Source organism: Scyliorhinus torazame, chromosome 3 (assembly GCF_047496885.1).
Source record: "Scyliorhinus torazame isolate Kashiwa2021f chromosome 3, sScyTor2.1, whole genome shotgun sequence".
NCBI classification, from domain to species: domain Eukaryota; kingdom Metazoa; phylum Chordata; class Chondrichthyes; order Carcharhiniformes; family Scyliorhinidae; genus Scyliorhinus; species Scyliorhinus torazame.
In genome coordinates, this window is record NC_092709.1 from 140,761,015 (window position 1) to 140,786,694 (window position 25,680).

Sequence of the window (25,680 nt, forward strand, 5' to 3'; positions counted from 1 at the left end):
CGAGGAGTCTGGCTTGGCTTTGTTTACCTTAAAATGTTTTGATTGTTCCCGTGGATCGCTCATTACTATGTAGATGGCTGCTACATTACTATGCAGATGGCTGCTTGTATCGATGCTGTCTGGGTTTCTGCAGAGTCTAATACACAGTAAACGTGCACCTGCTAGTTTTTGCCTGTGTTGGCTGAATTTCCCTTCAGCCTTTGCGGTTCTCCATTTTAAGTCGGGAAGTGGCCAACTCAGGTGGCTAAACTGTGTATAATAAATGTGTTTTGATTCGAATCTTACTAACTGGTGTATTGAGTTATTGATCAGCACTTGAACTTGAACCTCGTGGTGGTATCATAAAGATACCTGGTGACTCTAGAGCAAAGGTTATAGAAACAGAGCAAATTAAGTAAAGACACAACGAGCAACATTAAAGAGCCAACCAAAAGTTAGCAACAATTGTCACTGGACTAGTATTCCAGAGACCAAGGCAATGCTCTGCAAACCTGGGTTTCATCCCACCAGGACAGTTGGTGGAATTTGAATTCAATAAAAATCTGGAATTAAAAGTCTAATCATGATCCTGAAATCATTGGCAATTGTCATAAAAACCCATCTGGTTCACTAATGTCCTTTACGGAAGGAAATCTGCCAATCTTACCTGGTCTGGCCTACATGTGACTCCAGACCCACAGCAAGGTGGAGCACTTAAAAGCTCTCGGGGATGCAGTCAATCAAAATGACGGTGCTCCCAAGGTTTTTGTTCCTGTTCCAGTGCCTCCCCGTGTTTATCCCGAAGGCTTTTTTCAGACGGGTTAACAGGAGTATAATGGGGTTTGTGTGGGCGCGAGGGACTCCGAGGGTGAGAAGGGTGTTCCTGGAGCGGAGTAGAGATAGAGGGGGGCTGGCGCTGCCCAACCTCTGTGGGTACTACTGGGCCGCCAATGCGACGATGGTGCGCAAGTGGGTGATGGAGGGGGAGGGGGCTGCATGGAAGAGGCTGGAGACGGCGTCCTGTGTGGATACGGGTCTGGGGGCGCTGGCAACGGTGCCGCTTCCGCTCCCTCCAAAAAGGTATACCACGATCCTGGTGGTGGTGGCTGCCCTCAAAATTTGGGGGCAGTGGAGGCGGCATAGGGGGGAAGTTGGGGCCTCGGCGTGGACCCCATTACGGGGGAACCACCGGTTCGCCCCAGGAAGAACAGGTGGAGGGTTTTCGGGGTGGCACAGGGCAGGGATACGAAAGTTGGGGGACCTGTTTGTGGACGGGAAGTTCGCGAGCTTGTGTGAGCTGGAGGAGAAGTACAGGCTCCCCCCCGGGGAACACCTTCAGGTACATACAGGTAAGGGCGTTTGTCAGACGGCTGGTGGTGGAATTCCCGCGGCTACTGCCACACACAGTACAGGACAGGGTGCTCTCGGGGGGGTGGGTGGGAGTGGGGAAGATCTCGGAAACGTACCAGGTGTTGCAGGAGGAGGCCTCGGTGGTGGAGTTGAAAGATAAGTGGGAGGAGGAGTTGGGAGAGGAGATCGAAGAGGGGACGTGGTCAGATGCCCTCGGGAGGATGAACTCTTCCTCTTCGTGCGCAAGGCTCAGCCTCATACAGTTTAAGGTGCTGCACAGGGCACACATGACCGGGACAAGGATGAGCCGGTTCTTTGGGGGTGAGGACAGGTGTGTTAGGTGCTCAGGGAGCCCAGCAAACCACACCCATATGTTCTGTGCATGCCCAGCGCTGGAGGAATTTTGGAAGGGTGTAGCGAGGACGGTGTCGAGGGTGGTACAATCCAGGGTCAAACCGGGCTGGGGGCTCGCGATATTTGGGGTGGCAGAGGAGCCGGGAGTGCAGGAGGCGAAAGAGGCCGGAATTCTGGCCTTTGCGTCCCTGGCAGCCCGGCGAAGGATTCTCCTTCAGTGGAAAGATGCGAGGCCCCCAAGCGTGGAATCCTGGATCAGTGATATGGCAGGGTTCATTAAATTGGAGAGGGTGAAATTCGCCTTGAGAGGGTCGGTACAAGGGTTCTTTGGGCGGTGACAACCGTTCTTGGACTTTCTGGCAGAACGATAGACATTGGTCAATGACAGCAGCAGCTCGGGGGGGGGGTTTACTTTATTTTTGTTTATGTTATTTACACTGGAGGGTCTGAGGGGGTGTATATACCTGTTGTGTTAAGTCGGGGTGTTAATGTTAATTTATTATTTATGTACAGGGGGGGAGGAGTTTGGGGGGTTGCTTTTTTAGATTGTGTTTTGTACTTAACCCTGTTGGGTTCTTTTTTCTTTCTCATTTTGTTATTGATATTTTATGAAAACCTTTAATAAATATTATTTATTTTTTTAAAAAGCTCTCGGGGATGGGCAATAGGGGTAGCACGGTGGCACAGTGGTTAGCATTGCTGTCTACGGCACTGAGGACCCGGGTTCGATCCCGGACCTTGGTCACTGTCTGTGTGGAGTTTGCACATTCTCCCCGTGTCTGCGTGGATTTCACCCCCACAACCCAAAAGATGTGCAGAGTAGGTGGATTGGCCACGCTAAATTGCCCCTTAATTGGACAAAAAATAATTGGGTGCTCTAAATTTTTTTTAAAAAGGGATGGGCAATTAATGCTGGCCCAGCCAGCGACACCCACATCCCAGGAACAATTTTTTTTAAACCATCTGGAAGGACAAGGGTAGCAGATACATGGGAACACCACCAGCTGGATGTTTCCCTCCAAGTCACCCACCATCCAGACTTGGAATTATATCACCTTTTCTTCACTCTCGGGTGAACATCCTGGAATTCCCTACCTAACAGCATCGTGGATGTATTTACACTTCAGAGACTGCAGCAGTTCAAGGCGGCAACTCACCACCACCTTCTGAAGGGCAACTAGGGATGGGCAATTAATGCTGGCCTAGCCAACAATGCCCTCATCTCATCAATGAATTTTTTTAAAATTTAAGGTGAAGATGAATTTCTTCACTCAGAGGGTGGTGAATCTTTGGAATTTTCTGCCCTAGAGGGCTGTAGAGGCTCAGTTATTGAGTATGTTCAAGGCAGAAATTGACAAATTTTTAGATATCAAAGGGATCATGGGATATGGGTAGTGCAGTAAAATGAAGTCTTAACCAGGTAAGACTGTCCTCTTTCCTTCCGAAAGGACATTAGTGAGCCAGGTAGGTTTTTGCAACAGTCGACAATGGTCCTATGGTCACTGTTCCCAACATAGAGGATCAGCCATGATCTGGTTGAATGGCTGAGCAGGCTCGAGGGGCCAAATGGCCCACTCCTGCTCCAATTTCCTGTATTTCTATTATATTTGTCATTGAGAAATGTAAACTATCAGATTACAGGTAGTAAATCTTCACGGGAAACAGCTATTGTCTTCAAAAAAGAAAACTTAAGTTTGATTTAAAAACAATAAAACATGTGAAACCTCAAAGTCCATGGCCCACAGTCGAGACAATACTGGTAAATTACAGCTGGTAAATATCTACATTATAATAAAAATATAATAAAGTAGAACAAAATGCTGATGTTATTTTGCTGGTTACGGTCTTAATATAAATCTAATATTTGGAAGTAAAATTGAAACTCTTTGTAAAATGCACCAAATCATCAGTGTGCATTACACTGTGCCTCGTGACATTGTTGCCAAGCTGAACCGTTTAGAGATTGGAAAGGTCAACGATCACGTGCACAGCAAAGGATATACCTTTAAGGTAATATGAACAGCAAACCAAAATGCAAGCTAGACGACGAAGGATAGTAAAAATTAGCGTTGTGAATGAACAAGAGAATAAAAGGCAAATGATATGAACAAACAATAGGAATAAACAAAAGAATTAATATATAAAGATGAAAGTATTTGTTATCTTTGTATTAGAAAGCATACAGTAAATAAAGTATAAATGTCCAAAGAAAAAGATGGTAAAGACTGCATTTATAATCTTTTGGATCTAATCCAGTTTGTACTAAACTCGGCTGATACACGATCCTAATTAGATTTAGATTTGTTCAGACAACTACTTGAGACATTTAGTCAGAGTCCTGGATTTTCAAGGCAACAGCAAGAGCACCCGCTGTACAAAGGCTATATTGATTTCATTTTATTCTACAAAGTGGCTGATTATCTCAATGATTTAGTTTAGATATCATGCCTGTTGCTATCATTCTGTTGCTGTTTACTTTGTTCTACAAACTCACTGATGTTAGCACGTGTTTAGATATTGACACAGTGGTGAAATGGAATATTTTGCACTTACATTACTCAAATTGTGTGCACAGTACAGGTAAAGGCTTGTTACCGTGCTGGGTGTTGCTCATGTGCAAACATGGACACATTTGCCAGCAGAAAGGCGCTGAGATGGAATTGCACAACCAATGAGCTGAATTTATTTTACTGTGGCAAAGGCACTTTTTTCACAAAATAAGTTGGTCTTATGTGCATGGGGAAGGCAGGGGTAGTAGTAATGTCATCAGACTAGGAATCCAGAGGACCAGGCTAGTGCTCTAGGGACCCAGTTTTGAATCCCACCATGGCATCATTCTGCAACAAGTAACTCACCCTTGATTCCTCAAAGCCTGTCCACCATCTACCAGGCACAAGTCAGGAGTGTGATGGAATACTCTCCACTTGCCTGGATGAGTGCATCTCCAACAAGACTCAAGAAACTCAACATCATTCAGGACAAAGCAGCCCACTTGATTGGCACCCCATCCATTCCTTCTGACCACTGACATAAAGCAGGAGCAGTGTGTACCATCTATAAGATGCACTGCGGCAGCTCACCAAGGCTCGGTGGTACAGTGGTTAGCATTGCTGCCTCACAGGACCAGGGACCCGGGTTCAATTCCGGCCTTGGATGATTGTGTGGAGTTTGCTCTTTCTCTGTGTCTGCGTAGGTTTCCACCGGGTGCCCCGGTTTCCTCCCACCGTCCAAAGATGTGTAGGTTAGATGGATTGGCCATGCTAAATTGCCCCTTAATGTCCAAGGATGTGTAGGTTGGGTGGAGTTACAGGAATAGGGTGGGTGATGGGCCTGGCTGGGGTGCTCTTTAATAGGGTTGATGCAGACTCGATGGACTGAATGGCCTCCTTCTGCACTGTAGGAATGCTATGGTTGTATGGCTCCTTATGTCGCACCTTCCAAACTCATGTCCTCCACCATCTAGAAATGGTGCAGTCGACCGGGGGACTCGGAGGCCATTGGAACCCCGGGTGGTCGGGGACAGGACAGGGCATGGTAGTACCCTGGCAGTGACAGTCTTGCCAACCAGGTTTCACTGCCAGGTTGGCACCGCCAGGGTGCCTAGGTCACTGCCCAGGTACTGGGGTGCCAGGGCAGTGTCGTGGTGCCAAGTGGCTCTGTCAAAGGATGGGGCCTGAGACTGGACATGGCTATGAAAGCAGGGTTGGGGGGCATGCAGGGGGCGGCTTGAAGGGAGAGCCTACGTGGGGACATGTATGGGGGCCTGAAGGGAAGCATGGAGCAGGAGGGTCTAAAAAGGGCGGTCTTTGGTGACCCCCATAGTGTGGTGCTGGTCACTTGACACTGATATCAATGAATGAGGTGGGCCTGATGCCTGTGAGTGGGGGTTGGGGGTTGATGGCAGGGGGTGGGGGGGTCTCAGTCCCAGAGTAGGAAGGGGCTGAAGGGTTGTCTGGTGAGTGGGACGCACTTTAAAAATGGCACCGTGATCCCCGAGGAGCCGGCCTGGCAAGTGTCCTTAGGTCCTGCACATACATCTCTTTCCAGCTGTAATCTCCCCAAGCTGCAAAAAAATGACTGAGTGTGGCCGGATCGCGATGGGAATCGTGCCGGAACAGCTCACGGGATTCCCACCAGTCCTCCCCCCCCCCCCCCCCCCCCCCCCCCACACTTCCCCCTCCCCACCAAGTGACATTTGGTCATTTTCTGGAAGATTTCTAACCATTGACTCTGTTTTTCCCTCCACAAGATGCTGCCTGACTTGCTGAAGATTTGCATTTGTTTTTATTTCAGATTTCCAGTATCCACAACATTTTGCTTTCGAATAGACTGATAGCTGTGCTGATAATATTCTTGTGAGATCAACACAAATAGTTTCTGAATTAAAATATACTATTAATATGTCATGACCATATGCTGTTGTGTTGACTATGGATTGGCTCGCAAAGAAATTTCTAACTCCATCGACTGTGAATGATACCTCACACAGAGGCATGAAGCCTACAGGAACACTAATTTAAGGTGTTCAATCTCACAGATATATATAAACATTATGAGTTGAATTGTAACAGTCTTGCTCCACTCCACGTCCAGGTGGGTTCTGAGCGGAGCGTGGACGGGATTCTCTCCGGTATCCCATCCCAGACGCGCTTGAACACTGGAGCAGATAGGGTCTCAGACGGGAAGCCAACTCATGACCAGCTATAGTCCCATAAGTGGCCACTATTGGCCAGTTAAGGATCTTTCCTGCCCAGCATCAATTTTAGACTAGCGAGTGCCTGGTGACTGAAAGTGGGAGACAAAGAAAGTTCTCACCCTTGATCATAAAGTGGTGGGGGGCTGCCTCCATCAGAAAGTCGTTTCAGACTAGTGGCACCTTCCCCTCATGGACCAGAGACCACCCTCCCCACCTGTCTACCCCCGGCAGCAAGATCGCCAACCCCCCCCAGTGACCACCAGGCCATCTCCAACCCTGCCTGCGCCTTCCTGGGAATCCCGGTACTTACCAGCACTGCAGTTCCCGGAGCTTAGTCTCAGGCAAGGTGGTGCATTACCTCTTCCAGCCAGTGCAGCGCTGTGCCTGGATGGGGTAGAGAGCTGTCGGTCCATCTGATTAGCCAACAGCTCTCCAAGGCTGGAGTTTCTTCCAAGTGGAGTCAGAAGTACCCTGCCTGCTGCCAATCATTAGATGGCCGTTCATTAGAATGTAAAATGGCAGCAGGCCTATTGGAGTCGGTGGGTTTGCGTTCTCTGCCAACTCTCGAGATGACGGGCACCAAACGCTCGCCTCCCTGAAAATGCAGGTCCATTTTCTGTCTCACTGAACTGTTCTTAACATCAGGCATAAATCCAAATGAAAATTTTAGTAATTTGCCTTAAAGATTCCATAAGAATTTTTTGATTTGCAGTTCGATTCTTGCATTTACTATTCAGCCTCACTCAAAATCAAGAGGACTGACCTCCCACTCAATCCTTCTATATTTCAAACACCTACTCTCTAACACAGCTGCTATCTGACATGAATATAATTTTGACCTCTGTTACAACAGCTCTATTGGTGGAATGTGGCGAATAGGGGTTTTCACAGTAACTTCATTGAAGCCTACTTGTGACAATAAGCGATTATTATTATTATTTATTTCTGAAGCTCATTTACAAAATATGGTAGTGCTGCTGGCCAAGTGTAAAAGCGTGTCAGTAATTAAGCATTCATTCTGATCAAGTGGGGAAAGGTGCAAGGACTCTCACTTTTCTTCCTATTCCTCAGTTGACAAGCTGAAATTTAAAAGGATGAATGCGGCAATTCAGAGTCTGCAGTTAATTGTACTGATTGCAAAGAACTCAGTCTGACAAGACTTCTTGAGTTTAAACACATAAGGGGTTGGTTTTTATTGCTACAAACCCATCCAGGTAACAATATGGAAATAATGTACACATATGTCCTGACGGTTGTGGTGCACTAAGCATCAAGAACCACAAAGACATGTGAGACTTTAACCAAGGCTTTAATACACTACATAGGAAGCTTACCCGACACAGACGACCCCAGACAAAATGGGTCAGGTCTCAGAAGTCTTATACCTACTCCCGGGGGAGTGGCCAAGGCGGAGCTCTCCGTGGCCAGGTCAGGTTACATACAGGTGACCGAACCTCTACAGAGCTACAGTACAATACACAGTACACAGGATTACAGGGCCACGTTACACACAACTATTATATAACTATGTACAATGCTAGGGAAGTACAGTGGTGTATCACCACAGGTTGGCACACACACACACCTGGGGCAACCTCTCCTGGAAACGCTGCTGTGATAGTTAAGTTTTCTCTGCGATCTCTTTGTCTGCTGTTCGTGGTCAGCAAATACATCGTTGCAAGAGGAAGAAAGGCAAGCAGCCTTTTTGGTGCTTTCAGATGTTCTTTCTCCAGACTGCTCCAAAACAAACAGGATTTTGGAATAAAAGACATTTCAAAATGGTGATTGAGATCACATGACCGCACTCTCCACGATGATTGACTATTTCACAGAAGGTAATTGATTAGCTTATGCCTGGACAGAACTTGGCGATTGTGACTTGAATTTGCTATTGGGACTCAAAATATCAACAGTTCTCTCTCTACAGGTTCTGCCAGACCTGCTGAGTTGTTCTCACAGTGTCTGTTTTTGTTGACTATTGTGTTATGGTCTAGGTGATTAATTTTTAATATCCAAGTCCTCACTTCTGATTGATTCGTTCTTCTATGTAATGGGGCAGGAACAACAGCATATCAACATCTCCAAGGTAGACTCTCCACTCCAATTAAAAGGAATGGAATGTGGCTATTACAGCGATGTAAATGGCTGACAGGTATTTTAAGTTTCAGTGAATCTTTGAAATTAATGACATCAGTGATGCACGATCAATTACACTCAAGACAAAGTGATTTCATAACTGAAGGCTTTAATCGACTAGAACTTGTTCCCCAGCAGCTTCGGTACAGAATGAAGGCTGCTGGGACGGCACCGGTTCTTATACTCCACCTGTCAGGGCGGAGCTACGTATCAACAGCCAATGGTAAACTCCGAGGTTTAACCAATGGTCATCAGCCTCTTAGGTACAGCAATACCTGATAATACCACATTCACCCCTGTTAAAAAGAGAGTCCGGCGGGGGTGGTGGCCAGTGGTAACAGTCACCTTTAACATGGTATGATCAGATATGGAGGTACCGTGATACCTCCTTACAGGGCTGTCGAGAATATTTACAAACTGTTCGTTCACGGTTAAAGGCACAGCGAAGCAATTAGTCGATCGGGTGGCCTGGTCAGCCTTCTGATCGTCAGTGCTTCGGTGGTGATTCTGTTGGGGGTCCAGGTGGCTGCGACTCCGGGAGCTTGGTTTCGGCCTCCCTGGCAGCTTCGTCACCCCTAGGCGGCGCTGTTGGGGCAAACGGTTGACACGGGGTCGGTGGGGGCCTGTCGGGGGGGTCGGTGGGTGGGCGGGCCTAGGCAGGAGCGGCGGGAGTACTGACCCTCCAGTGAGGTGCTGTGGTGGGGGGGGGGGGGGGGGGGGGGGTGGGTGGGGTGGTAATGGTTCGGGTGCGCGTGGGGTTCCGACGGGCGCCAGGTCCCAAAGGGAGACTGTATCTTGCCGGCCGTCAGGGAACGCCACGTAGGCGTACTGGGGGTTAGCATACAGCAGTTGGACCCTCTCGACCAACAGGTCCGACTTGTGCGCCCGTACGTGCTTCCGAAACAGGATGGGTCCGGGTGTCGCTAGCCAGGTTGGGAGCGAGGTCTCGGAGGAGGACTTCCTGGGGAAAACAAGGAGACGTTCATGAGGTGTCTGATTGGTAGTTGTACAGAGCAGCGACCGGATGGAGTGGAGGGCCTCCGGGAGGACTTCTTGACATCGGGAGACTGGGAGATTCCTGGACCGTAGGGCCAGTAGAACAGTCTTCCAGACCGTTCCGTTCTCCCTCTCTATCTGTCCGTTTCCCCGGGGGCTGTAACTGGTCGTCCTGCTCGAGGCAATGCTCCTGCTGAGCAGGAATTGACACAGTTCGTCGCTCATAAAGGAGGACCCCCATCACTGTGTATGTACGCGGGGAAACCGAACAGTGTAAAGATACCCTGGAGGGCCTTGCTGACGGTGGTTGCGGTCATGTCTGGGCAGGGGATGGCGAATGGGAACCAGGAGTACTCGTCAATCACGTTCAGGAAATACGGTCGGTGGAGGGGAGGGAGCCTTTGAAATCCATGCTGAGGCATTCAAAGGGACGGGAAGCCTTTATCAGGTGCGCCCTCTCTGGCCGGTAGAAGTGCGGTTTGCGCTCCGCGCAGATTTGGCAGCCCCTGGTGACTGTCCTGACCTCCTCGATGGAGTAGGCTAGGTTGCGGGTCTTGATGAAGTGGAAGAAACGCGTGACCCCCGGGTGGCAGAGGTCCTCGTGGAGGGCTCGGAGGCGGTCCACTTGTGCAATGGCACAAGTGCCGCGGCACAGGGCATCAGGAGGCTCGTTTAGCTTCCTGGGACGGTACAAGATCTCATAGTTAAAGGTGGAGAGTTCTATCCTCCACTGCAAGATCTTGTCGTTTTTTATCTTGCCCCGCTGTGCATTATCGAACATGAAAGCAACCGACCGTTGGTCCGTGAGGAGACTGAATCTCCTGCTGGCCAGGTGATGCCTCCAATGTCTCACACTTTCAACTATGGCTTGTGCCTCTTTTTCGACCGAGGAATGGCGAATTTCGGAAGCATGGAGGGTACGGGAGAAGGCCACGGGCCTGCCCGCTTGGTTGAGGGTGGCCACCAGAGCTACGTCGGATGCACCACTCTCGACCTGGAAGGGGAGGGACTCGTCGATGGCGCGCATCATGGCCTTTGCAATGTCTGCTTTGATGCGGCTGAAGGCCTGGCGGGCCTCCGTCGACAGGGGGAAGGTTGTGGACTGGATTAGGGGTTGGGCTTTGTCTGCGTAGTTAGGGACCCACTGGGCGTAGTAACTGAAAAACCCTAGGCAGCGCTTCAGGGCCTTGGGGCAATGAGGGAGGGGGAACTCCATAAGGGGGCGCATGCGCTCAGGGTCGGGGCCTATAACTCCATTTCGCACTATGTAGCCTAGAATGGCTAGACGGTCGGTGCTAAATACGCATTTATCCTTATTGCACGTTAAGTTAAGGATTTTCGTGGTCTGGAGAAATTTGCAGAGGTTGGTGTCGTGGTCCTGCTGGTCATGGCCGCAGATGGTGACGTTATCCAGATACGGGAACGTTGCACGCAAGCCGTACCGGTCAACCATTCGGTCCATCTCTCGCTGGAAGACCGAGACCCCCATTAGTGACCCCAAAGGGAACTCGTAAAAATTGATAGAGCCGCCCATCTGCTTCGAAGGCAGTGTACTTGCAGTCACTATTACGGAAGGGTAGATGGTGATAGGCGGACTTGACATCCACCGTGGAGAAGACCTTGTATTGCGCGATCCTGTTTACCAGGTCGGCTATACGGGGGAGAGGGTACGCGTCCAGCTGCGTAAACCTGTTGATGGTCTGACTGTAGTCAATGACCATCCTATGTTTCTCCCCGGTCTTTACCACCACTACTTGAGCTCTCCAGGGACTGTTGCTCGCTTCGATGACCCCTTCCCTCAGCAGCCTTTGGACCTCTGACCTGATGAAGGTCCGGTCCTGGGCACTGTACCGTCTGCTCCTGGTGGCGACGGATTTGCAATCCGGTGTGAGGTTCGCAAACAGGAAAGGCAGGTCGACCTTAAGGGTCGCGAGGCTGCAGACAGTAAGGGGGGGTTATAGGGCCGCCGAATATAAAGGCCAGGCTTTGCAAGTTACATTGGAAGTCCAACCCCAGGAGTGTAGGCGCGCAGAGGTGCGGCAGGACATAAAGGCGGAAATTGTTGAATCTCCTGCCTTGGACAGTGAGGTTCGCTAGGCAGAACCCCTTTATCTCCACCGAGTGTGACCCGGAGGTCAGGGAGATCCTTTGGTTTACAGGGTGGGTAACAAGTGAACAGCGCCTTACCGTGTCGGGATGAACAAAGCTTTCCGTGCTCCCAGAGTCAATCAGGCAAGACGTCTCGTGGCCGTTGATGAAGACCGTCGTTGTTGCTGTCGCGAGTGTCCGAGGTCGACTTTGGTCCAGTGTCACCGAGGCCAGATGAAGCAGATGCGAGTTCTGATTGGGCAGCGTGTAGTCGGCCGTGGTCTCCCATGGGTCGCACATGGTGGCCGGGATGGACAAGATGGCGGCGGGGTTGGACAAAATGGCGGCGCCCACCCGTCCAGCGTGGTGTCCGGGAGGCAAGATCGCTGCGCCTGTGGGTCGCACGTGGCCCTAGGATAGGGGGGGTGGCGGTGAGCGCTGGCCGGTCGGGGCCTGAAGGGGGGGGTTGTCGCGGCGGTCCGGAGTCGCTGGACACCGCGGCCACGGCGCGGGCCTGGCAGACCCCCACAAAGTAGCCCTTCTTGCCGCACCCTTTGCAGGTTGCGGTGCAGGCCGGGCAGCATGGGCGGGGATGATTCGCCTGCCCGCAGGCCTGCGGGTTCAGGGTGAAGGTCTGTGGGGCTGCCGCTGCAGGGTGCCACGCAGCCCAGGGGGCCACCGCGAGGTCGGGCGCATAGGACTGCGCGTTTTGGGAGGCTACGTCCATGGACCTTGCCAGGGCCCGTGCCTCTCTAAGTCCCAGGGTGTCCTTTTCTAGGAGTCTTTGGCGAATCTCTGAGGAGCTCATACCTGCTACAAAGGCATCCTTGATTAAAAGTTCCGTGTGCTTGCTCCCCGAAACTTGCGGGCAGCCACAGTTTCGGCCCAGCACCAGTAGCGCCTGGTAGAAATCCTCCAATGATTCCCCGGGGCTTTGCCGCCTAGTTGCAAGCAGGTGACGTGCGTAGACCTGATTTACAGGGCGGATATAATGTACTTTTAACAGTTCGATGGCGGCATCATAGTCCTCCGCCTCCTCGATAAGGGTGTAGATCCCATGGCTGACCCTTGAGCGCAGGAGATTCATTTTCTGTCCTTCTGGAGGGGGTCCCTCCGGCCGGCTCAAGGTAGCCTTGAAAGCACGCCAGCCAGTGTTTAAATATTGCAGCCGAGTTCTCCGCGTGGGGGCTGAGTTGTAGGCACTCCGGTTTGATTCGGAGATCCATCCTTCCAGCTTAAGTCTAGTAGATTAAATTGATGCACGATCAATTACACTCAAGACGAAGTGATTTCATAACTGAAGGCTTTAATCGACTAGAACTTGTTCCCCAGCAGCTTCGGTACAGAAAGTGAAGGCTGCTGGGATGGCACCGGTTCTTATACTCCGCCTGTCAGGGCGGAGCTACGTATTAACAGCCAATGGTAAACTCCTAGGTTTAACCAATGGTCATCAGCCTCTTAGGTACAGCAATACCTGATAATACCACAATCAGTAGGAGTGAAATTCATTGGAGTATTTCCTGGACATGTCTGAGTTGCAATCCACATCGGAAACTTCCAGAAACTTGACCAACATGCAGTTGCTGATGTGCCAGGTGATCTCTGGTAGCCATTTTAGGTCAGTGTTTGCGCTTTAATAATTGAAACTTCCCTTTATAAAATGTTCCATATGCGAGTCCAGTGGATTAAATTTAAATTTAAATTTGATATCGGCACACCTCTGTAACAGATTAAACAATCAAATTTGAATCGAAAGCCACATCAAGTTATTTAGTAAATGCCAAAACCAACATCTATCTTGACATGAATAGGAACACACCCCTTGTTCCAGAGTTTGCTCTCTGCACCAAAAATTACTTTTTCCGAAGTAGTTAAAGAGATTGAATGATTGCATACTCAATTAGAGTATGGCTTAACATAAGCATGCTGCAAGATTTACGTGGAGGGGGCTTAATGGAGGCATAAGACTAGGAATAAAAAGCATGTGGCTTAGTCATGAAGCTCTGCAATTGATGTTTTTATTCCAGGAATCCTAAATGAAACAAAACTTTTAAGTAACTTCAGTGCCGACTTAAGTTTAGCATTTTAAATGGGCAACTTAATTTAGTGGAAGGCAAAGAAATATTCTGTTTCCCGATGGCGAGATTAACTTTTGCAATTGAGTTCTCAGATCTACAAAGGTGGGTCGAGCTCCCCGACAAACTGCATTGGGAAATCCTTTTGCAGGCATTTGCATGTCGTGCCTGCTCATTAAAAAGCCTGCTCGTCAGAATTAGTGCCTTTTGTAAGGGCCCCGAAGAATCCAGCACGAGTTTTAAGGATACAACATAATAACGTTTATTTACTATAACAATATATACATAACAGTAGCAGTAACTTCCCTTGCTACCTTCTCCTTCCTCCTGGTTCCTGGACTGGCCAGCTTATTTAGAGTAGGAGTTTCTCCGCCCCCCTCATTGGGGAAGTTCATACTCCCATAGGATTGTGGGATAGTCATTAGTCCCCAGCAAATCGTCAGTAGGCAGGTTATAACATCCCTCCCCCCCAAAGTCCAAGGAATCCACCGTAGGCCCTGGCGAAGGAAGGCGTCGAACTCGTTTGGCCGCAGGCTGGACGCCATTTGCACGCGGCGCTGGATCAGGCGGCGTATAACGAGACGGAGACCGGCGCTTCCGTGATGAACGGCGCGGTTGTACATCCACGGCCTGTGGACCCGAGGATTCCCCCTCTGATTCATCCTGTGTCTCCATCTCGGAGTCAGAGTCTGCTGCCTCCGTCATGTCAGTGTCTCTATCCCCATTCGGTCCCGTCACGACCTGCGCAGGCTTCGAGTGAGGCACCAGTGGAAGATTTGGAGGACTACCTTCCCTTGTTTCTGGTCTTTGCCGCTGTTGAACTGAGCTCCGGGGGCGGGGAATCTTTTGCGGGGATGATCTTCTGGACCGGATGTGGTCTACATGTTTTCGCTGAAGACGACCCTGGGCTTGCACTTGGTACGATATAGGGCCCGTTTGGCGAAAGATTACCCCCGGAACCCATTGGGCACCACCAGCAAAATTCCGCACGAATACTGGGTCACCGGGCGCAAACTGCCGAATCGGACGATGCCGAGACAATCCCGGTCCCTGCCGTTCTTGTATGCGGCGTTCTTTTGCGCCAATGTCCGGGAAGACCATACTAAGGCGGGTGCGAAGTCTCCGGCCCATTAGGAGTTCTGCGGGAGCTACCCCAGTCACTGTATGGGGGGTGGTCCTGTACGTAAACAAAAACCGAGCCAGTCTCGTGTCCATTGATCCGGAAGACTGCTTCTTTAGGCCTCTTTTGAATGTTTGCACTGCACACTCTGCCAACCCATTTGAAGCCGGGTGGTAAGGGGCAGTGCGGATATGGCGGATGCCGTTCGTCTTTGTAAACCTAGCAAACTCCTCACTCGTGAATGGAGTGCCATTATCCGTGACCAGCACCTTGGGGAGGCCATGCGTGCTAAATGATAAACGCATCTTTTCAATTGTTGCGCAGGACGTTGTCCCCTGCATCTTATGCACCTCCAGCCATTTGGACTGGGCGTCAATTAGTAGAAGGAACATGGATCCCTGAAAAGGGCCTGCAAAATCTGCATGTAAGCGCGCCCAAGGCCGCCCTGGCCATTCCCAGTGATGTAGGGGCGCGGCCGGCGGAAGCTTCTGATGCTCCTGGCAAATGGAGCAGTTTTGGGCCACCTTCTCAATGTCGGTGTCAAGGCCTGGCCACCAGACATAACTCCGGGCCAACATTTTCATCTTGGTCACGCCCGGATGCCCATTGTGCAAGTCTGATAATATCAGCTCCTGGCCTTTTTCCGGGACAATCACACGCGTCCCCCACAAGAGGATGCCGTCTTCCACGCTGAACTCTGACAGCTTGGAGGAAAATGCCCGCAACTCGCCTGGGAGCTGTCTATGCTGCCCACCATACAGGACTATGTGCCGAACCTTTGACAGGACTGGCTCCGTCTGGGTCCACTCACGGATCTGTGATGCCGTGACAGGCAAGGTGTCCATAAAACTTAGGGTTGCGACCACCTCACCGGTCGTGGGGGTCGACATGGGACCGGTTGATAAAGGCAATCGGCTCAGTGCGTCGGCATTTGCTATCTGCGTACCTGGTTTGTGCTCCAGAGAATACTCATATGCAGCAAGCAACAAAGCCCAGCGCTGGATCCGTGCAGAAGCAATGGGCGGTATTGGCTTATCCTCTCTGAAGAGTCCCAGCAGGGGCTTATGATCAGTCACGATAGTGAAATGGTGGCCGTACACATATTGGTGGAAGCGTTTCACCGCGAAAACAACAGCCAGGCCCTCCTTCTCGATCTGCGCGTACTTTTTCTCTGCTGCAGTCAATGTGCGGGAGGCGAAAGCTATCGGTCGCTCGGCCCCGTTCTCCATCTTGTGGGACAGGACAGCCCCAATACCATACAGGGATGCATCACATGTGACGAGCAAAGGCTTTCCCGGATCATAGTGGGTTAGTAACCCAGACGACGACAATTGTTGCTTTACCCGCCGGAAAGCGGTTTCTTGCGGCTGACCCCAAACCCAGGTGTGATTTTTCTTTAGCAGCAGGTGTAAGGGGGCCAGCGTAGTTGCCAGATTGGGGAGGAACTTCCCGTAATAGTTTACGAGACCGAGAAAAGAACGAAGATGCGAAGTGTCAGTCGGGGTGGGGGCATGTTGAATTGCACGCACCTTCTCTGCGACGGGGTGCAGACCCTCGTGGTCCACCCGATAACCTAGGTAGACTACTTCTTTTGCCTGAAATACGCACTGTGTGACGTAAACGGACTCCAGCCTACGAAAGGCGTTTAAGGACAGCCTCCAGATTTTCCAAATGCTCTTGCTCCGATGTCCCTATAATCAACACGTCATCTAGGTAGACAGCCACACGTGGTAAACCTCTCAAAATGCCCTCCATAACACGTTGAAAAATTGCGCAAGCAGAGGATACTCCAAAGGGCAACCGTGTATATTCATACAGGCCCCGGTGTGTGTTAATTGTTACATATGGTCGGGAGGCAGGGTCCAGCTCCAACTGCAGGTAGGCGTGACTCATATCTAATTTTGTGAATGAGAGTCCGCCTGCAAGTTTCGCGTAGAGATCCTCTATGCGAGGCATTGGGTATCGGTCGAGTCGGGAAACTGTATTCACTGTAAGTTTATAGTCGCCACACAAGCGAACTGTGGCATCTGGCTTCATTACTGGTACAATTGGTGCTGCCCAGTCAGCAAAACGGACGGGCCTGATAATACCCAAACTCTCCAAACGAGTGAGCTCCCCTTCTACCTTCTCGAGCAAGGCGTAAGGCACTGGGCGCGCCCGGAAATAGCGCGGCGTGGCTCCTGGTTCAACTTGGATACGGGCTACGGCCCCTTTTATTTTCCCCAAACCAGGCTGGAATACCTCTGGGTATCGTCCTAGCACCTCAGTCAACCCTCCAGAAACTGTTTGGAGGATGTGCTGCCATTGCAACCGCAAATGGCGCAACCAGTCCCGACCCAACAGGCTGGGCCCATGGCCACGCACTACGATAAGTGGGAAACGCCCCTCCTGGCATCCATAGACAACAGGGGTCATTGTAGTTCCTGCAATGTCCAGTGGTTCCCCCGTGTAGGTGGCCAACCTGGCCTGTGAGTCAGTTAATGTAAGGGTCTGTATACCCTGCTTGATGCGGTTGAATGTCCTCTGGGCGATCACGGAGACCGCTGCGCCAGTATCCAACTTCATCTCCAGCGGGTGGCCATTGACCTGTACTGTCACCTTAATGGGGGCCACACGGGGAGCTGCCACACAATGCAGCTGCAGGCAGTCGTCCTCCGTCTCCACGTCCTCAGGAGTGGTCGCCACAGGTTCATAACATGGAAGGTACGGCCTCTGGGCTGGTCCCAGTTACGGCCCCTGGGCTGCTCCCAGTTTCGGTCGGAACGACGGCGCCTCTGGCGTCCCCAGGACCGCCGTCCGCGACGGGGTCGGCGCCTACAAGTCTGACACGGACATGGCTCCTCATCCATTGGCTCTGGAGAAGGCTCCCTTCGGGGAGGAATGTCCGATGGCCACTGGCGTCGGTCTGGTCGTTGCCTCGCCCAGGGTACCGCAGGAGTGCGGGGGGACGTTTTTGGGCGGAAAGGGTTGCGCCCCAAGGCATGCACTTCCATTCCCTGTAGCTCCTGTACTCCTCGCTCTGCGCTCTCTCGGGACAAGACTATTTGTATTGCCTGTTGAAAAGTCAATGTTGGCTCCGCTAACAACTTTCTCTGGGTGGCCGCATTGTTAATACCGCAAACCAAACGGTCGCGTAACATTTCTGACAAGGTCTCACCGTAGTCACAGTATTCCGCAATCCCGCGTAGCCTGGATAAAAAATCGGCAAGGGATTCTCCAGGGGTCCTCTCAGCGGTATTAAACCGGTAACGCTGGATTATCGTGGACGGGGTTGGGTTAAAGTGTTGCCCCACTATATTCACAAGTTCGTCAAACGTTTTGGTGTCCGGCGCAGCTGGGTACGTAAGGCTCCAAATCACCCCAAACGTATGCGGGCCGCAGGCGGTGAGCAATATGACCACCTGGCGCTCGTTTTCAGTGATATTGTTTGCCCGGAAATAGTAACGCATCCGTTGTGTGTACTGGTTCCAGCTTTCCAGTGAAGCATCAAAAACATCCAAATGTCCGTACAGAGGCATGGTATAATAGAAAACAACTTCCAACCTGTATCCAACAAAAATCCAGGGAGGTGGCTTCAGCAGTGTAGACAGCTATTCACTTTTACCTTCGTCGCCAGTTTTGTAAGGGCCCCGAAGAATCCAGCACGAGTTTTAAGGATACAAAATAATAACGTTTATTTACTATAACAATATATACATAACAGTAGCAGTAACTTCCCTTGCTACCTTCTCCTTCCTCCTGGTTCCTGGACTGGCCAGCTTATTTATAGTAGGAGTTTCTCCGCCCCCCTCATTGGGGAAGTTCATACTCCCATAGGATTGTGGGATAGTCATTAGTCCCCAGCCAATCGTCAGTAGGCAGGTTATAACAGTGCCCCTTCTAAATGAGGTTTTCCACCAGCGACAAATGCTTGTGTTCAGCTTTACGACTGTATAGGAGTGTCGTGTACCTGGTGAGGTAGACATCTTCCTGGGCTTTAGAATGAGTAGTCACTAATTCATCCTTCTTAGGGGACCTCTGAGAAATGTCAGCATCTTGATTGAGGTCAAGTGTCAATTGTCCAAGCTGCATGGAGGCTGGACATGGGAGGCAGGATCAGTGGGGAAGGGTGTGTCGTGTTATTATAATGATATAATATCTTGGGCTTCTTTACTGCAAATGGCACAAGGCACCAAACGGGGCAATGTGCGGCCTCGGCTGCACGTTTCCTGTTCAGGCCCCTATTCAAAGCAAGTAACGTTGAATAGCCATGTGTTTCTCGGTAATGCTAGGAGACTTTGGGCGTGATCTTCCCAAAAGGGAACAAAGTGTTCTCGCAAGCGCATTTAGCCGCGTGTTTCCGTTGGTCTCGGAGATCGCGACTCTATTTAAAAATGATCCCTCGCTACAACGGGTAGTTCAGGCGAGCTAAGCTCCAAGTTGTAAAAACCGGTTATGTGTGGCCTCAGCCACGCGTTCCCTGTTCAGGGGAACGCCACAAATAGCGTTGAGTAGCCACGTGTTTCTTGGCACTACAAGTGCTGGAGAACTTTGTTCCCTTTTGGGAACTCCGGAACTCCCCATTGTCGCGATCTCCGAGGCCCCCAAAAGAATCCCCGACCTCTCCCCCAGCCCGAACGCAATATGGAATGCAACACCTCTCTTGGGGAGGTGCCCCCGCTCGCAACACTAAGCAACCCTGGCCCAATCGCACACGTGCAGAAGAGGCCAACCTGGCACCACCCCTGCTAGTGCCACCTGGGCAGTGCCAGGCAGGCACCCAGGTGGCACTGCCAGGGTACCCAGATGGCACAAGCTGTGCCACAGCACCACCCTGCCCAAAGGGCATGCAGCTGGAGGCTTCCAATCCCCTGGGAGACCCCCATGGGTGTCGTTCTGTCTGGTCCCTGTTTGTGTGGACCAGTGCTGAACAGCGCTATCCAAAGGTCCCCAAACCAAAGGGATCGAATCCCAAAGCCTCAGGTACCTCTGTGTAATACGTCCATGGAGGGAGAAGTCCCTTCACCATAATTCCTTTTATTTACAAAACCAACAGCCGAACACCCAGGTGCATTCAGCTTGCTTTCTGCGCTGGGAGTGCAGAGAATCTGACACTCCCTGTTATATACAGAGAAAGAGGTTCCCTAATTGGGCCACTAATCAGGGAACCCTTATTCTAATTGGCCAATCTCAAAGGCCTGATCTAAGTCATTACGCTCGGAAATCTGCACATTAGAGTGAGGCTTACTGGGGCGGCTGAAGAATCGAGGGAGGCCGGTGGATCCCGTGCAGGTTGGTCGTACGTTGGACACGATTCTCCGGAAAGATTTCTAAGTGTTGTAGCGAGTGGGAATTGCTACGAGCTTCCTGGCGCTCGGCCCTGCGAGGCCGGCAATGCTATTCAACATTAATTGGTCCACTTAACGAGGCCTCACAGGCTTCTCGCCACAAATGAAGGCGCGCCAGCTGGTTCGCCAGCACTACGCTCGCCATCCCACTGCTAACAAGGTCAAGCAGCTGCACTTGCTCAACCAATCCCAGCCTGCTCGCAACAATGGAGCCGAAGAGACCGGCCCCAAGATTCAGTGACGTAGATCTGGGGAGGCTGCTAGACTCTGTGGAGGCCGGGATGGATGTCTTGTTCCCCAAGGGTCCAAAAGGGTGAGTCACAGGGCGGCAGCAGTGAACTCGGGGAGTGTGACCAGGAGGACTGGCCCTCAGTGCAGGAAGAAGGTCAACCACCTACACTGGGCAGCACGAGTGGCCATCAATGCCCCTCCCCCCCACCCTCTTCCCCACAAGATCTTTCCGCCCCCATGGGAGTATCCACCCCCCAACTCTCCATGCGACCCCCAACCCTCCCTACACCCCTTGTCCCTTCAGTCCCCAACTCTTCCTCCACCCCTCCCCATTCAAACCCCCAATCCTCCCTTCACATCCCCCTCCCACCACTGTGAACCATAGTGTGGTTAACGATGCCCTCTCTGAGTCTCCTCAGGAAAAGCTCTCCCACAATCGCTGGGCAAGGGCCCAGGCTAGCGGGGGCGTGCCAGATGTCAGCAGCGGGATTCTCCGCCAGCGGAGTTCTCGGTTTTGCCGGCGCCCGGGGTTTCCCGGCGGCGTGGGGCTGACCCACTATGGGAAACCCCATTGACCGGCCGGTGTTACGGAGACTCCCGGCGGCGGATCGGGGCAGAAATGTGGCACGGCGGGGCAGAGAATCCAGCCCCAGAATCCTCATCTTGTTCAAGGAACGAACCCTGGAGGTGACTGGTGTGGCCGAGGACAGGGCGGTTACCAACGCGGAGGCTGGCGGATGCCGCAGAAATGGGGAACCACCGGGCCCCACCCGGAGGACCTGTCAAACGCAAGTTGTTATTGCCTTACTGACTGAACCATCGCTCCCAGTGACCACATGTCCATTCTCCCGCAGGTCCTCCAGCAGACAGTGCCAGCACATCCCAGTGTCCCATGAGACCACCTCAGAGGAGACCCCCGAGGATGCCACCATAATCGTCGCGTCACAGCTGTCACCCTCCACCAGCTCAGATACAATCACCTCGGAGGGCAATGTTAGTGGTCAGGCTTCTGGGGCACAATCTGGTGAGCACCACACTGCTGCTGATGTACATCTGGTGGAGGCAGGAACCACCAGGTGAGACAGTCGTTGGAGGTCTGCTGGATCGCAGGACCCAGCTGGGTCCCAATTTGATGCTGAGCCTGTAGAGGTTTTCCCGGAACAGGTGGAGAGGTTAGGGTGACGACCATGGCTGAGGGTCTCGACAGAATGTCCACATCACTGGGGGACGTCACCCAGTACCAGGCTGACCTTAACGAGGTTCTGCGGGTCATGTCCCACTCTCAGATGGGCATTGTCAAAGCGCCGCAGAGCATGTCCCAGTCACTGAGGAGCATCGCCGAGGGCGTTGACACAATGGTGCAGGTCATGGGGATCCGCCAGGGCTGGCAGAGCCAGACGATGCAGGGGCAGCCAGGGCTCAATCCAGCTGCCCCTCCGTCCCTAGGGAGAGTGGGGAATTGTAAAACACAATAAGCACCCTTGAGCACAACCAGTATGACGCCTCTGTCACTTTCTTCCGCAAAGCGGGCCGACCTCTGAACCTTTGGCCTATCTCTCCAAGCATCCCTCCCCGATCCCGGGCACACCGCGTGCAGGTAATGGGTGTGAGCGAGTATAGACAGCAGACAGGCAGGGGTCAGACTATGGCATAGATCGAGGAGCACCTGCGCTCAGCTCTCTGCGGGTTCTCACCCACCCCTGCCCTCGACAGTGACCTGCTACCGACACAGTCCCAGCACCCTGGAGTGATGTGACGCATACCCTGGGAGGGTGGGAAATGGAGTGGGGAGGTGATGGACCAGACCACGCCCTAAGCGAATCAGGGGAGTATGAGAGCCTCCTTGGCCCTCTGGGCTTGCCGGACCTTCGCTATTGCCGCCTGTCCTGCAGTCTCCGGCTGGCCCTCAGATTCCTCCCTGGCCTCTCCCTCCAGCCCCTGCTGGTCTGGCGCCGCCTCGTCATCCTCATCCTCCTCCTCCTCGGTGGTGGCCACATTATCCTCATCACCAACCTCCAGCAGGTGATAGTTGGTCACCTCTGCTGTGCGGGTTTGTGGAGGGAACAACTGACCATCACAAAGTGGCGACCTTCGGGTGGTGTTCTGGAGTGCTCAATCACAGCCCAAGTGGCCGCATGGGCCTCGTTGTACCGGGTCTCAGCTTCAGTCCGCGGACTGTAATACCGTGTGGTGAATGTATTATTGCTACCATTCACCATTGTATTGCATTACATTGTATTGTATTATGTTGATGCCCTTGTGGGCTCCGCCTATGGCTCCGCCCCCTCGGGGGAGGTATATAGATCTGCAGCCTGTAGGCGGCACTCAGTACAGAGCAGTCGCAGGCAGGCACAGTTCTAGCTGATTAAAACCACTGTTCACTTCAACTCTCCGTCTCATGTGAATTGTCGCATCAATTTAATCAGCTACAATATCGCTATGGAAGCAGCCCTCAAACCTGATCGACTGGAACTCGACCCACAGGCAGCTGAAGCCGAAGGAATTTTTTCACACTGGCTCCACTGTTTTGAGGTCTACCTCGCCGCCTCCTCCTCGCTCACCGGACTCCAGCCACATAGGTGTCCCGGATGGCGAGTTCCATAGGCTGCAAGGCCGTGACATTCTTGTAGTTGCAGTTTCATAGAATCATAGAATCATAGAATTTACAGTGCAGAAGGAGGCCATTCGGCCCATCGAGTCTGCACCGGCTCTTGGAAAGAACACCCTACCCAAGGCCAACACCGCCACCCTATCCGCATAACCCAGTTACCCCAACCAACACTAAGGGCAATTTTGGTCACTAAGGGCAATTTATCATGGCCAATCCACCTAACCTGCACATCTTTGGACTGTGGGAGGAAACCGGAGCACCCGGAGGAAACCCACGCACACACGGGGAGGATGTGCAGACTCCGCACAGACAGTGACCCAAGCTGGAATCAAACCTGGGACCCTGGAGCTGTGAAGCAATTGTGCTATCCACAAGGCTACCGTGCTGCCTAACCGTTTTGAGCAAGTACCTTCCGTCACCTTGTCCACCGTCACCGAGGAACAGAAACTGAGTCTCCTCCATGCCCGGGTGAGCCACAGAATCTCCATGCAGATCGAGGAAGCGACCATGTACGCAGACGCGGTTGTGATCCTGAAAAGGCAGTACGTGAGGCCGGTGAACGAAGTGTTCGCGCGGCATCTCCTCACCACTCGTCGTCAACGCTCCGGGGAATCGCTGGAGGAATACCTACGCGACCTGAAGGGACTCGCTCGAAACTGCAACTACAAGGACGTCACGGCCTCACAGCACATGGAACTCGCCGGCCGGGACGCCTATGTGGCTGGAGTCTGGTCCAACTACGTCAGACAGCGCTTGCTCAAAAAGGGTGCCCTCGACCTAGAAGAGACGGTAAAACTATCCACCTACTTAGAAGTAGCTTTTCAGACCCTCAACGCTTTCCCCTCGACTATGCGATCCCCTCGTGGACACCCGACCAGAGGGTGTCCCAGGCCTGTGCCGCACGGCTGCCCGCCCAACCCGGGGGGACTGCCCTGCTATTACTGTGTCCAGAACCAACACCTCAGGCAGCGTTGCCCGGCTCGGAACACGGCGTGTAGCGACTGCGGCAAGAAAGATCACTTTGCCAAAGTCTGCCTGGCCAGATCCAAAGCTCCGAAATCACAGGCCTGACTTTCAGACTCACAGGTCCGCAGACCCCGCAGTGTGGCTGCGTGCCTGCCGGTACCGCCCCCTTCGGACGCGTCATCAGCCTCGTGCTGTCCGTGGGGGCAGCCATCTTTAACCCTACCCGACACGTGCGACTCATGGGGACCGCCTTCTTAGTCGCCATCTTCAACGCTGCCCGATATGTGCGACCGAAGGGGGCCGCCATCTTGGCCGCCATCTTCAATGCCGCCCGACACGTGCGACCGATGGGGCCGCCATCTTGGGGCCACCCCATCACCTCCGACCACCGGCGCTGTCACCCTCGACCAGTCACGGCCCAAGCACCTCAGGAACTCGACGATGACCTTCCGGGTCAATGGGCACGAAACGCCCTGCCTGTTTGACTCTGGGAGCACGGAGAACTTTCTACATCCAGACACAGTAAGGTGCTGTTCTCTCCAAATTTCCCCCGTATCCCAAACAATCTCCCTCGCTTCTGGATCGCATTCAGTGTAGATCCGGGGGTACTGTGTCGTGAACTTCGCGATACAGGGCGCCGAGTACGCCAATTTTAAACTATATGTCCTCCCCGATCTCTGCGCTTCTCTCCTGTTGGGACTGGACTTCCAGTGCAACCTCAGGAACCTGACCCTGAAGTTCGGCGGGCCCGTACCCCCTCTTACCGTATGTAGCCTTGCGACCCTTAAGGTCACCCCTCCCCGCTCTTCACGAACCTCACCACCGACTGTAAACCCGTCGCCACCATGAGCAGGCGGTACAGTGCCCAGGACAGGACTTTTATCAAATCAGAGGTCCAGCGGCTCTTGAGGGAGGGGGTCATCGAGGCCAGTAATAGCCCCTGGAGAGCCCAAGTGGTGGTCGTCAGGACCGGGGAAAAGAACCGGATGGTTATAGACTACAGCCAAACCATAAACCGGTACACGCACCTCGATGCGTACACCCTTCCCCGGATAGCTGACATGGTGAATCAAATTGCGCACTACCGCGTGTTCTCCACGGTAGATCTGAAGTCCGCATACCACCAGCTTCCGATCCGCCCGGAAGATCGCCACTGCACGGCCTTTGAGGCAGACGGCCGCCTCTTCCACTTCCTCCGGGTCCCCTTCGGCGTCACCAACGGGGTCTCGGTCTTCCAAAGAACGATGGACCGAATGGTGGACCAGTACGGGCTGTGGGCCACATTTCCGTACCGTCACCATCTGCGGCCATGATCAGCAGGACCTCGACGCCAACCTTCAGAAGTTTCTCCAAACCGCTCAAGCCCTCAATCTCACCTATAACAAGGAGAAATGCGTTGTCCGCACAACCCGACTGGCTATCCTCGGCTATGTCATGGAAGTTGGAGTCCTAGGGCCCGACCCCAACCGCCTGCGCCCCCTCATGCAACTCCCCCTCCCCCACTGCCCCAAGGCCCTGAAAAGGTGCCTCGGGTTCTTTTCATATTATGCCCAGTGGGTCCCCAACTATGCGGACAAAGCCTGCCCGCTTATCAAAGCCACCATCTTCACCCTGGCGACTGAGGCCCGCCTGGCCTTCAGCCGCATCAAGGCAGATATTACCAAAGCCGCAATGCACGTGGTGGACAAGTCCAACCCCTTCCAGGTGGAGAGCGACATGTCAGATGTTGCCCTGGCCGCTACCCTTAACCA